Consider the following 10,791-nt stretch of genomic DNA (forward strand, 5'->3'; position numbering starts at 1 on the left):
TATGTACTTTTGCTTTTTTTTTGTTTAAGAAGGTATTTTTGCCATATTTGGAAAGAGTTTACCTCCCCAAGCCGGAAATGCATTGGAGACATTTTACCCAGCTACCATGTGGCGGCCATCTTGGATTTCAAAATGGCCGCCATTTCGAGCCTAATTTGTATCATAACTTCGGACTTGATTGTCACATGAAGTTCATTTTGATGGCAAACCCATGTTTTTGATACCAAGGAACCTGAGTACATTATTGTTTATGGTGTACTCAAAATGGACGGCAGCCATCTTGGATATTTCAAATATATGGGCGCCATTTTCGGCTTGTTTGCATAATAAATTTGGACTTGAATGGCGTACGAAGTCAATTTCGGTGCAAACCCCATACATTTGATACCAAGTAATCTTCAGGCATGCAACTGTAAATTCACCAAAAAAGAGGAAATTCCTAAATTCAGAAGACTTTGTACAGTGATTTTCAATTTTGAATGGCAGAAATGAGAATAAAAAAAGAGGAAATCAGCTGATCCGAGGAAAAGTTGCATGCCTGAATCTTAATGACCCATTGCTGATGATGTATCCCAGATGGATGGCAGCCATCTTGGTTTTTTTTTTCAAAATAGCCGCCATCTTGGATTTCATTTATAATAACATTGCACCTGAATGTCGTATGAAGTCCATGTATTTGAATGAACTTGAGTAAATCACTGTGGACGGGGTACTTACAGTTGATGGCAGCCATCTTGGATATTTCATAATTGCCGCCATTCTGAACTATTTGCATAGTAAATTTGGACTTGAATGTCGTATGAAGTCACTATTGGTGGCAAACCCCATAAATTTGATACCAAGGAATCCAATTAGCACATTTAGGCATCCCAAATGGATTGCAGCCATATTGGATATTCAAAAATAGCGGCCATCTTGGATTTCATTTAAATAATAAGGTGGCACCTAAATGTCTTATGAAGTCTATTTTGGTGGCAAACTGCGTATGTTCTTGATACCAAGGAACCCAAGTTAATCATTGTTGATGGGGTACTCCACTGGGAGTATACCCCATCAACAATGATTTTTTTTGGGTTCCTTGGTATCAAAAACATGGGGTTTGCCACCAAACTGAACTTCATATGACAATCAGGTCCGAAGTTAGAAACCAATTAGGCCCGAAATGGCGGCCATTTTGAATTCCAAGATGACCGCCACATGGTAGATAGAAAATAATGTTACCAATGGATTTCCAGCTTAGGAAGGTAAAGTCTATCCTAATATGAGAAAAAATCCTTCTTTAGCAAAGAAAAATGCAGTGGCCAAAAATACGACATAATATGCTATCTAGTAATAACTCTCGTCCTAAGTTGCTTTTCGGAGTACTTTAATCAACATTTTGTCGTTTGACATTGGGGCCATTCAGTGTCAAATCACCCCCAAAACTTTTAAATTTGAAACCCCAACCTCTTCAAATTGGATCATATTTAGTTTATGGGGTAATATCGGCTGAAAAGCCGAAATTGTAAGTTTTAGCACCATCGGACAAACAGTTTTTGCGCTACCGCCCAGGCAATTTTGGTCAACATGGACAGTGCTGCCATTTTTAAATGACCATATTTCTATAATCTGTGAGCCAAATTTGTTTATCTTAATTTCTTTTGAAAGGTTACATCATGAGAAATCCAAATTTACCATTGTTTTTTTTTTCATGTCGGGGTTATTTGAAGTATAATGACATTATGACCTTTAATTTGACCTTGAATTTGACTTAGTGGATCACCCGAAATTGAGACAAACTTGGATGAAAATTAAACCCCAAAATGTTCGCTTCAAAATATCAAAAATTTGGGAACAATATTTTTTGTTCGGTTTTTGGCTCATCTCAAAGTTGGCATACGTGTTGCAAAATGTGATATCCCTATGCAGTGTACTAGTGGATTTAAGGTAGGGATTTTTTGTCCCTGAAATGTGTTTATGTACAGGGTGTCACAAGACTGTTAAAATTATTCCTTTCATTTTCTGAGTTGATTTATCAATCACTAATTTTTTTACGGCCGTAAAGTTTTATGTAACTTCGGAGGTGGGTGCTAGGTGAATTATGCAAATCGTAATTCCTTTTTCCTTTGCTGCAAACCAATTCTGGGCTTGCACCCATGCGGGAGGGGTATAAAACCCTCGCCCACGTATTTTCGGATTGAGTTTTGCGGTTTTTGGTTTATTTCTTTCCCGTAATATATCATTTGATTTTGGATTTGTAACTCCTGTGTTGAATCCTCTGTTCTCTTGAGTTATTCCTTGATTTTTGCTCTGAGGAGCGCGGCGCAAGGGTTCGCTCTGCGACACAGGGATATCACATTTTCCAACACTTATACCAACTTTGACAAGAGCTAGACACCTAACAAAAAATATTGTACTCCATAGGAAAGATAGGATCTCAAAAGGTACCTCGGACTGGGATGATGATGAAATCAATGTCAAAGGACAACTTGTTGTTCAAAGTACTCCAAAAAGCAATGCAGGACAAGAGTTATGGCCAAATCAAAAAGCATGTCATTAGTGGCCATTTTGAACCACTGAACATTGCTATTTTCAATAAATTGGGTTATGTTTTATGAAACTTATTCATTACCAGTTGTTTGTTTATAATTATGTAATTTTCATGGTTTTTTTCTTCAAGTTGTTTCAGTAGCTGTGTAAGGGCTTCACAAGAAAGCTGCTTAAAAGTAACATCAGTGTACTTTTTTTTTAATTTACTGTCTTCGTCACTGTTAAAGTAACATTTCACTTGTAATAATTGGAAGTGAAATGTAAGCCACATGGACCACATTGGGGTCAACACACCTTGGGTCAGACAAATGAACAAACCACTACTTAGTCTATAAATTGTACTGAACTAGAAAATCTTTAATTTGAAAACTTGGACGGAACTCTACATCAAAATCTATAACACCAGCGCTGATGATGATAATCAAGAAAAACTTTAAGTAGGCCTACATGTAAATGTTTAGGTCAACAATGACACTTTATGAATAAACAACCATTTATCTTTCTGACAAAAACAAAATACCGGTATACAGACAATATTAGGGCCCTAAATATATTCTAACAAGGATATTTGAGACTCTTGATGTCACTCTAAGGCTATCAAGTCCCAATCCAAAAATGTTGATTGACTAGTCAGTTCAGTTCTCTTCACTTCGTGGAGTTCCGGCGAAAACCACAGTTCAACGTCACTGTATACGCTACACAGTAAACGGTTCCTTCACAAGATCCCTCCTGCTTGGAGATAGACTGTTGTGAGGGATGCTCCCACGGTAGTTCACCTTATGCAGACAGCATACATGTAATTCCTGTCCTTGTGAAGATGTAACATGTGTAAACTCACATGTGGCCAGTCCAGTCACCAACGGCTTGATCCACTCAAGATGTGGAGCAGAGTTCCAGACTGTGACTGTCCAGGCAGCAAAAATACGGATCAATGTTAATCCCCAAAATATCAGGGTACACCTGAGAGTAAAAGAAAGGCAAAATATGTACCTTTAACAAAAGGCTTGTGTCTCTACACAAAGCAATTTATCTTAGGGGGTCAAAGCAGACGGTAGATCAAATAATCCACCCAACTTCTAGCATCAATACACTTTAAACTTGTTCAATTTGTAACACAACTCAACATGTCACTTAATTTGAATCATCCCAGTATGCTGAGGTTTCATTAATACGGAAAGGTATATTGGTCACAAGATCAATTATTTCTTCTAGATGCATTAAAACTGGCTCCCGATTTAAACAATTCACATTTGCTTCTGTAACGTTAATTTCAACATCAATTATCAACACAACTTATCATCAAAAATCACCCCAAATGTTATAATCATCCCATTATCCTTCACTTATTCTCACCTGAGAGCCACAAGCTGTAGGATTTCAATCAATGTCAAACTAACAGTTGACTTTTAGCAAGAATCTTGGCATTTCACTGCGGGAATTTCGCCAAAACATGTGCGAACATGGCGCCTTCCATGGTTACAGTACACGCGCGTCTCATAACCGCTTGAGGGCGCACTTCAGCGTACCGCACGGGCTACAGACATATATATGTTAAGTAATTTGATTATGTTTAAGTCGATGTTCATCAGTGCAAACATCGATTAGTGCCAATTAGATAGTCACGAAACTTGCCATGTACTTTTAAAAGTGATGTAAACGCGCTATTTTGATATTTAACTATATACATATATATATATATATCCAATGAAATCGTCTTCTATCACAATTCACAGTGCTCGATACATCTCTGTAGAGCTATAACCATGCAATAAATTCAGAATATTAGTTAAACAAACTTTGGCATATCTCTTTCTGAACAGACTGTTTCGTACCATAAGGCACTCATCAGCAGAATGACGAAAAATAGAATACAAGTAGCATCTTACCTTATTTCGAATCAAGCGCGCGCACGCGTTACGCGCGTTACGTCATTGAAGTTAGTACGCGTTTACGTCACTGCAGTAAGAACACATCTGTCTCGATGCCTGCACTTGGAGACGATTTCGCTTCTCTTATTCAGTGTACCTAGATCTGGCCTACATATGATTATGTACTTCTCTGCTATACACAAATTGCATCTCTTGTTTACGTTAGAGTATGGCAGTGCTTTCAGAACTATGTCCCATTTGATTTCATAGTCTTTCCCTTCGTTCTGAAAGCACTGCCATGTTCGCACATGTTTTGGCGAAATTCCCGCAGTGAAATGCCAAGATTCTTGCTAAAAGTCAACTGTTAGTTTGACATTGATTGAAATCCTACAGCTTGTGGCTCTCAGGTGAGAATAAGTGAAGGATAATGGGATGATTATAATGGGATGATTATAATGGGATGATTATATGGGACTTAAAGGACGAAGGGAAAGACTATGAAATCAAATGGGACATAGTTCTGAAAGCACTGCCATACTCTAACGTAAACAAGAGATGCAATTTGTGTATAGCAGAGAAGTACATAATCATATGTAGGCCAGATCTAGGTACACTGAATAAGAGAAGCGAAATCGTCTCCAAGTGCAGGCATCGAGACAGATGTGTTCTTACTGCAGTGACGTAAACGCGTACTAACTTCAATGACGTAACGCGCGTAACGCGTGCGCGCGCTTGATTCGAAATAAGGTAAGATGCTACTTGTATTCTATTTTTCGTCATTCTGCTGATGAGTGCCTTATGGTACGAAACAGTCTGTTCAGAAAGAGATATGCCAAAGTTTGTTTAACTAATATTCTGAATTTATTGCATATATATATATATATATATATATCCAATGAAATCGTCTTCTATCACAATTCACAGTGCTCGATACATCTCTGTAGAGCTATAATATATATATATATATACAATAAATTCAGAATATGAGTTAAACAAACTTTGGCATATCTCTCTTCTGGACAGACTGTTTCGTACCATAAGGCACTCATCAGCAGAATGACGAAAAATAGAATACAAGTAGCATCTTACCTTATTTCGAATCAAGCGCGCGCACGCGTTACGCGCGTTACGTCATTGAAGTTAGTACGCGTTTACGTCACTGAAGTAAGAACACATCTGTCTCGATGCCTGCACTTGGAGACGATTTCGCTTCTCTTATTCAGTGTACCTAGATCTGGCCTACATATGATTATGTACTTCTCTGCTATACACAAATTGCATCTCTTGTTTACGTTAGAGTATGGCAGTGCTTTCAGAACAATGTCCCATTTGATTTCATAGTCTTTCCCTTCGTCCTTTAAGTCCCATATATGTTTACTTAGCTCTGTTTGCGCCCTCTTGCTCTCGGATCTGAATGACTGCTTGTGGCTCGCCAGTCTCGCCTTGAAGGTTGTGGACGTCAGCCCGACGTATGCCTCCTTCCTGCCTTCGCTCGTGACGGTGGCCTGGTACACTATGTTCTTGCTGAGGCACTCCCCGTTCAGCGGGCATTCGGCATTGCGGGGGCAACTGCATGTTCTACCACCGACGTCGTCCTCTTGTTTTACTTTCCGTTTGTTGATTGACTGGATCGTTGCCTTCATGTTCGGCATGCAGCTGTACGATAACTTTACTGTGTTCCGGTTGAGCACTTTGTGAAGCTTATGTTCCTTGGGGAAGCATTTGTCTATTATCTGAAGGAATTTCTTTCCAATGTTGGTACGTACGTTCTTGTTGTATGGCTGGTTGTACCATGTCACCTCCCTTTTTCTAGTCCTTTTCCTGGTGTTATTGCCCCGTGTGTATGTCAACCGATACTTGTGCCCGCTTTTTTGCAGAGCCTCTTGGTAGGCCGGGGCAGCTTTCTCGAATGCCTCCTTGCTCGACGAGATGCTGGAGAGTTGCTTGTTGATTCCCTCTGGTATTTGTTTGATGACGGCAGGTGGATGGTTTGACTGGACATGTACATAGAGAGATACATTACCTGGTTTCATGTATGGCTTGTACCCTCCCGTTCGCAGGTCTAATGTGATGTCAAGGAAGTTTACTGTTGCCTTGTTGGCTTCGATCGTTACCTTTAAGTCATTTTCCCGGAATACTTGGCATATTTCCTTCTTGATGTTTTCTATTTTCTTGGGGGTCTCTTTGAATACTGCCAGACCGTCGTCCCTGTATAGTCCCACTCTATTTCCGTACTTTGGTTTCAGGATCGACAGCAGATATGCTACGACCAGCTCGCATGACTCCGCGCCGTCGAAACTGCCCATCGTGACATCGAATTTGCTGTCTGCATTACGCTTTTTCTACGGTACCTGGTCGTTGAATACCACTGTCTGTTTCGCGTGGATGATGATATCTTTCTCCTTGCTGCTAATGTTCTCGTAGTTTTCCGTGAACCCTAGGGCCTTCAGGAGAAGCTTTTCCGTTATCGAGGGGTAGAACTCCACAATGTCGAAATTTATGAAGCTCGATTCTTGCTTGTTTGGGATTTTCTTATACCAGTCCAGTACGGCGTCCGTGCTTTTCCACAGGTTGAATCCCGTCGCGCTTATGACTTTACCGACGATTCTGTCGAGGATCACTTTACTTATATGTCCTATCTCTGACTTGGTTGGGCTGATTAGTCGACATGATGGTTTGTTATCGAAGTTGTCCTTGTGGTCCTTCAAAGTAACGAAGACTTCCCTCTCGGCCAATTTATCTATGCGGTCGCCCAGTCCAAGACTTTTAGCAATTCTTTTCGCTTCGCGATTGATTTCCGCTACTTCCTTTTGCTCGGTTTTCTTGTATGTTTTGGTGACATTCGCCCTGACAAGATTTACATAGTCATCTTTTTCCATCTTGTAATAATTTGTAGTCTTATCAGCCTTGACGGTAAGCTTATCATCGTTCCTAATTGTATTTATGTCTTCGTTTAATTTGCGTTGGAACTGGCTAGTGGTCTTCTCAAATTCGACGTTTTGAATCAGACTCACCAAATTGTCTTCGAATTCTCTCAGTTCCGGAATGACTGGTGGTGTTTTCCGCGAGTTAAATCCGTACGTTTCCTCCTTCTCCGCCTTGTCTTTGTTCAGCTCCGGATTCAGAAAGAAGAATGATCTCCATCTAATCCTTTTGATGAACATTTCCGTTTTCTCGATCAGGCGCTTGAGGTATGTTGTTCTCGATGCTACCGGAATATTCTTCGTCGAATATTCAAAGTTCACTCTGTGAATTGTGATAGAAGACGATTTCATTGGATATACTAGCTCCTATTTTTATTGTTGAGCACTCTCCTGACGTCGCACTTCAAAATGGAAAGAGTGAACTTTGAATATTCGACGAAGAATATTCCGGTAGCATCGAGAACAACATACCTCAAGCGCCTGATCGAGAAAACGGAAATTTGATGTCACGATGGGCAGTTTCGACGGCGCGGAGTCATGCGAGCTGGTCGTAGCATATCTGCTGTCGATCCTGAAACCAAAGTACGGAAATAGAGTGGGACTATACAGGGACGACGGTCTGGCAGTATTCAAAGAGACCCCCAAGAAAATAGAAAACATCAAGAAGGAAATATGCCAAGTATTCCGGGAAAATGACTTAAAGGTAACGATCGAAGCCAACAAGGCAACAGTAAACTTCCTTGACATCACATTAGACCTGCGAACGGGAGGGTACAAGCCATACATGAAACCAGGTAATGTACCTCTCTATGTACATGTCCAGTCAAACCATCCACCCGCCATCATCAAACAAATACCAGAGGGAATCAACAAGCGACTCTCCAGCATCTCGTCGAGCAAGGAGGCATTCGAGAAAGCTGCCCCGGCCTACCAAGAGGCTCTGCAAAAAAGCGGGCACAAGTATCGGTTGACATACACACCGAGCAGTAGCACAAGGAAAAGGACTAGAAAAAGGGAGGTGACATGGTACAACCAGCCATACAACAAGAACGTACGTACCAACATTGGAAAGAAATTCCTTCAGATAATAGACAAATGCTTCCCCAAGGAACATAAGCTTCACAAAGTGCTCAACCGGAACACAGTAAAGTTATCGTACAGCTGCATGCCGAACATGAAGGCAACGATCCAGTCAATCAACAAACGGAAGGTAAAACAAGAGGACGACGTCGGTGGTAGAACATGCAGTTGCCCCCGCAATGCCGAATGCCCGCTGAACGGGGAGTGCCTCAGCAAGAACATAGTGTACCAGGCCACCGTCACGAGCGAAGGCAGGAAGGAGGCATACGTCGGGCTGACGTCCACAACCTTCAAGGCGAGACTGGCGAACCACAAGCAGTCATTCAGATCCGAGAGCAAGAGCGCGCAAACAGAGCTAAGTAAACATATATGGGACTTAAAGGACGAAGGGAAAGACTATGAAATCAAATGGGACATTGTTCTGAAAGCACTGCCATACTCTAACGTAAACAAGAGATGCAATTTGTGTATAGCAGAGAAGTACATAATCATATGTAGGCCAGATCTAGGTACACTGAATAAGAGAAGCGAAATCGTCTCCAAGTGCAGGCATCGAGACAGATGTGTTCTTACTTCAGTGACGTAAACGCGTACTAACTTCAATGACGTAACGCGCGTAACGCGTGCGCGCGCTTGATTCGAAATAAGGTAAGATGCTACTTGTATTCTATTTTTCGTCATTCTGTCATTCTGCTGATGAGTGCCTTATGGTACGAAACAGTCTGTCCAGAAGAGAGATATGCCAAAGTTTGTTTAACTCATATTCTGAATTTATTGTGTATATATATATATATATATATATATATTCATATATCATATTGCAGATAGTATATATATTACAGCATAATAAATTAATATAAATCATCTACAGATCTTTTCTGAAGTCAATGGGCATCTCAATAATAAAACAAGATCAACTCTCTGTGTTTAGTATTAAATATATTGTTGCAGCATCACTAAATATTCCATTATAAAGTAGCAAAAAAGTGGTACTGGGTGTAGTTAAGAAACACATTAGAAAACTACTTTCCACCACTCGGATTTCTTAAGACTTTTAATATGTTATAGAGGAGATTTTTCTGAGTAATAACCTTTTTAAATAGTTTGTGTTGCAATTTGTTTGAGGTTACCCCTTAATTTTTCACATAATGCCTGTACTAATAAACAATTGAGGATTAACTCTGGTTGAGCAAACAGGCTCACACAGGGCCCCAGCATGGTCTTGGCTGGTCCATGTGCATGTCTCAAGATTACTTTGTTCTAAACTAAAGGCAGTACATGAGGCAAAATCAAAGATAACTTAACTTCTAACTAAAGTATGCTAAACTTCTACGTGTTCAAATGCTTCAGAGAATCCATCTCATCTGAAACCATCTTCACTCCTACTTCTTGCATAAAGGAACCTTGCAATTAATTCTGAGTCTAACAGTGAACTTTTCCTCAATCAACTGTCTTCAACTGAACACTAATTCATCAATCAGAAACATGATCTCACAGTTGTCTAAAACTTCATGTTTCAACACTTATATAAGTTCCACAGAATAAATGAATGCAATGAATGAACTTTGAACCGTAACTTAATAATGAACTTCTTCACAAACTTTGAGGAATCGAATGTTTCAGAACTAAACTACTTATTTCCTCAAGTCTCAACAGTCTAAAGTATTAAAACAACTAAACACAATACAAAGGCTTAAATCAAAGGAAATCTATGAATGTGAATTATCAGAAATGAAAGTTAAAATCAACATACCTGTAAGAAATAATGGAGAGTTGTCAGCCAAAGATACAGAAATGCATGAGGACAAGTTTATTGCAGATGTTGGCAGGGTCATTGCTTGTAAGAACAATGAAGCCAACTTCCTGTCCCTTGCTGATGTGGCAACCAGTGTTGTAGTCGAGGCAACAACCTCCGAGGCCAAGGCCGAGGCCACAACCTTCGAGGCCAAGGCCAAGGCCAAGGCCGAGGCCAGCTATCAAAACACGTAATAAAATATAATCAATAAAACCAGTCATAGTTTTAACATCTTTTTAGTTGAATTCACTGAGTTTTGGAGTGCCTGGCTTACAAATTTACAGCTTGCAATGGGTTTCCTCTTGTAGGGAGTCCGGCGAATTTTATCTTTTAAAGAAAGAAATCTCAAGTTTTGTATCACTGAAAGCAAATTACACAACAAAATCAATGGCGTTTGAATCAGGCTCACAGGTGTTTGCCCTTTGGAGACAAATGTACAACAATTTAAATGGCCAAATTTTGAGTTTCTATTCTGTAAGATTTACTTTTAGCATGTTTTATAAATCTTATTTTCAAAACCTATCAAAATGCTTAATATCATAGGAATCCCCATTAAATAAACAACAACTTGATTTTCAATCAGGTTTTTACCACT

General features: G+C 39.9%; 1 long non-coding RNA gene across 1 annotated transcript; it reads right to left on the reverse strand.

The window, feature by feature from the left end:
• Positions 1 to 2,979: 2,979 nt before the first annotated feature.
• Positions 2,980 to 4,083, reverse strand: LOC119722617. The gene is made up of 2 exons (XR_005270460.1): positions 3,883 to 4,083; positions 2,980 to 3,489 (listed from the first exon to the last, which is right to left on the reverse strand). It is a non-coding gene; the product is annotated as an uncharacterized LOC119722617 (long non-coding RNA).
• Between the last annotated feature and the right edge of the window lie 6,708 nt (positions 4,084 to 10,791).

Source organism: Patiria miniata, unplaced genomic scaffold (assembly GCF_015706575.1).
Source record: "Patiria miniata isolate m_02_andy unplaced genomic scaffold, ASM1570657v1 HiC_scaffold_16, whole genome shotgun sequence".
Taxonomy (NCBI): domain Eukaryota; kingdom Metazoa; phylum Echinodermata; class Asteroidea; order Valvatida; family Asterinidae; genus Patiria; species Patiria miniata.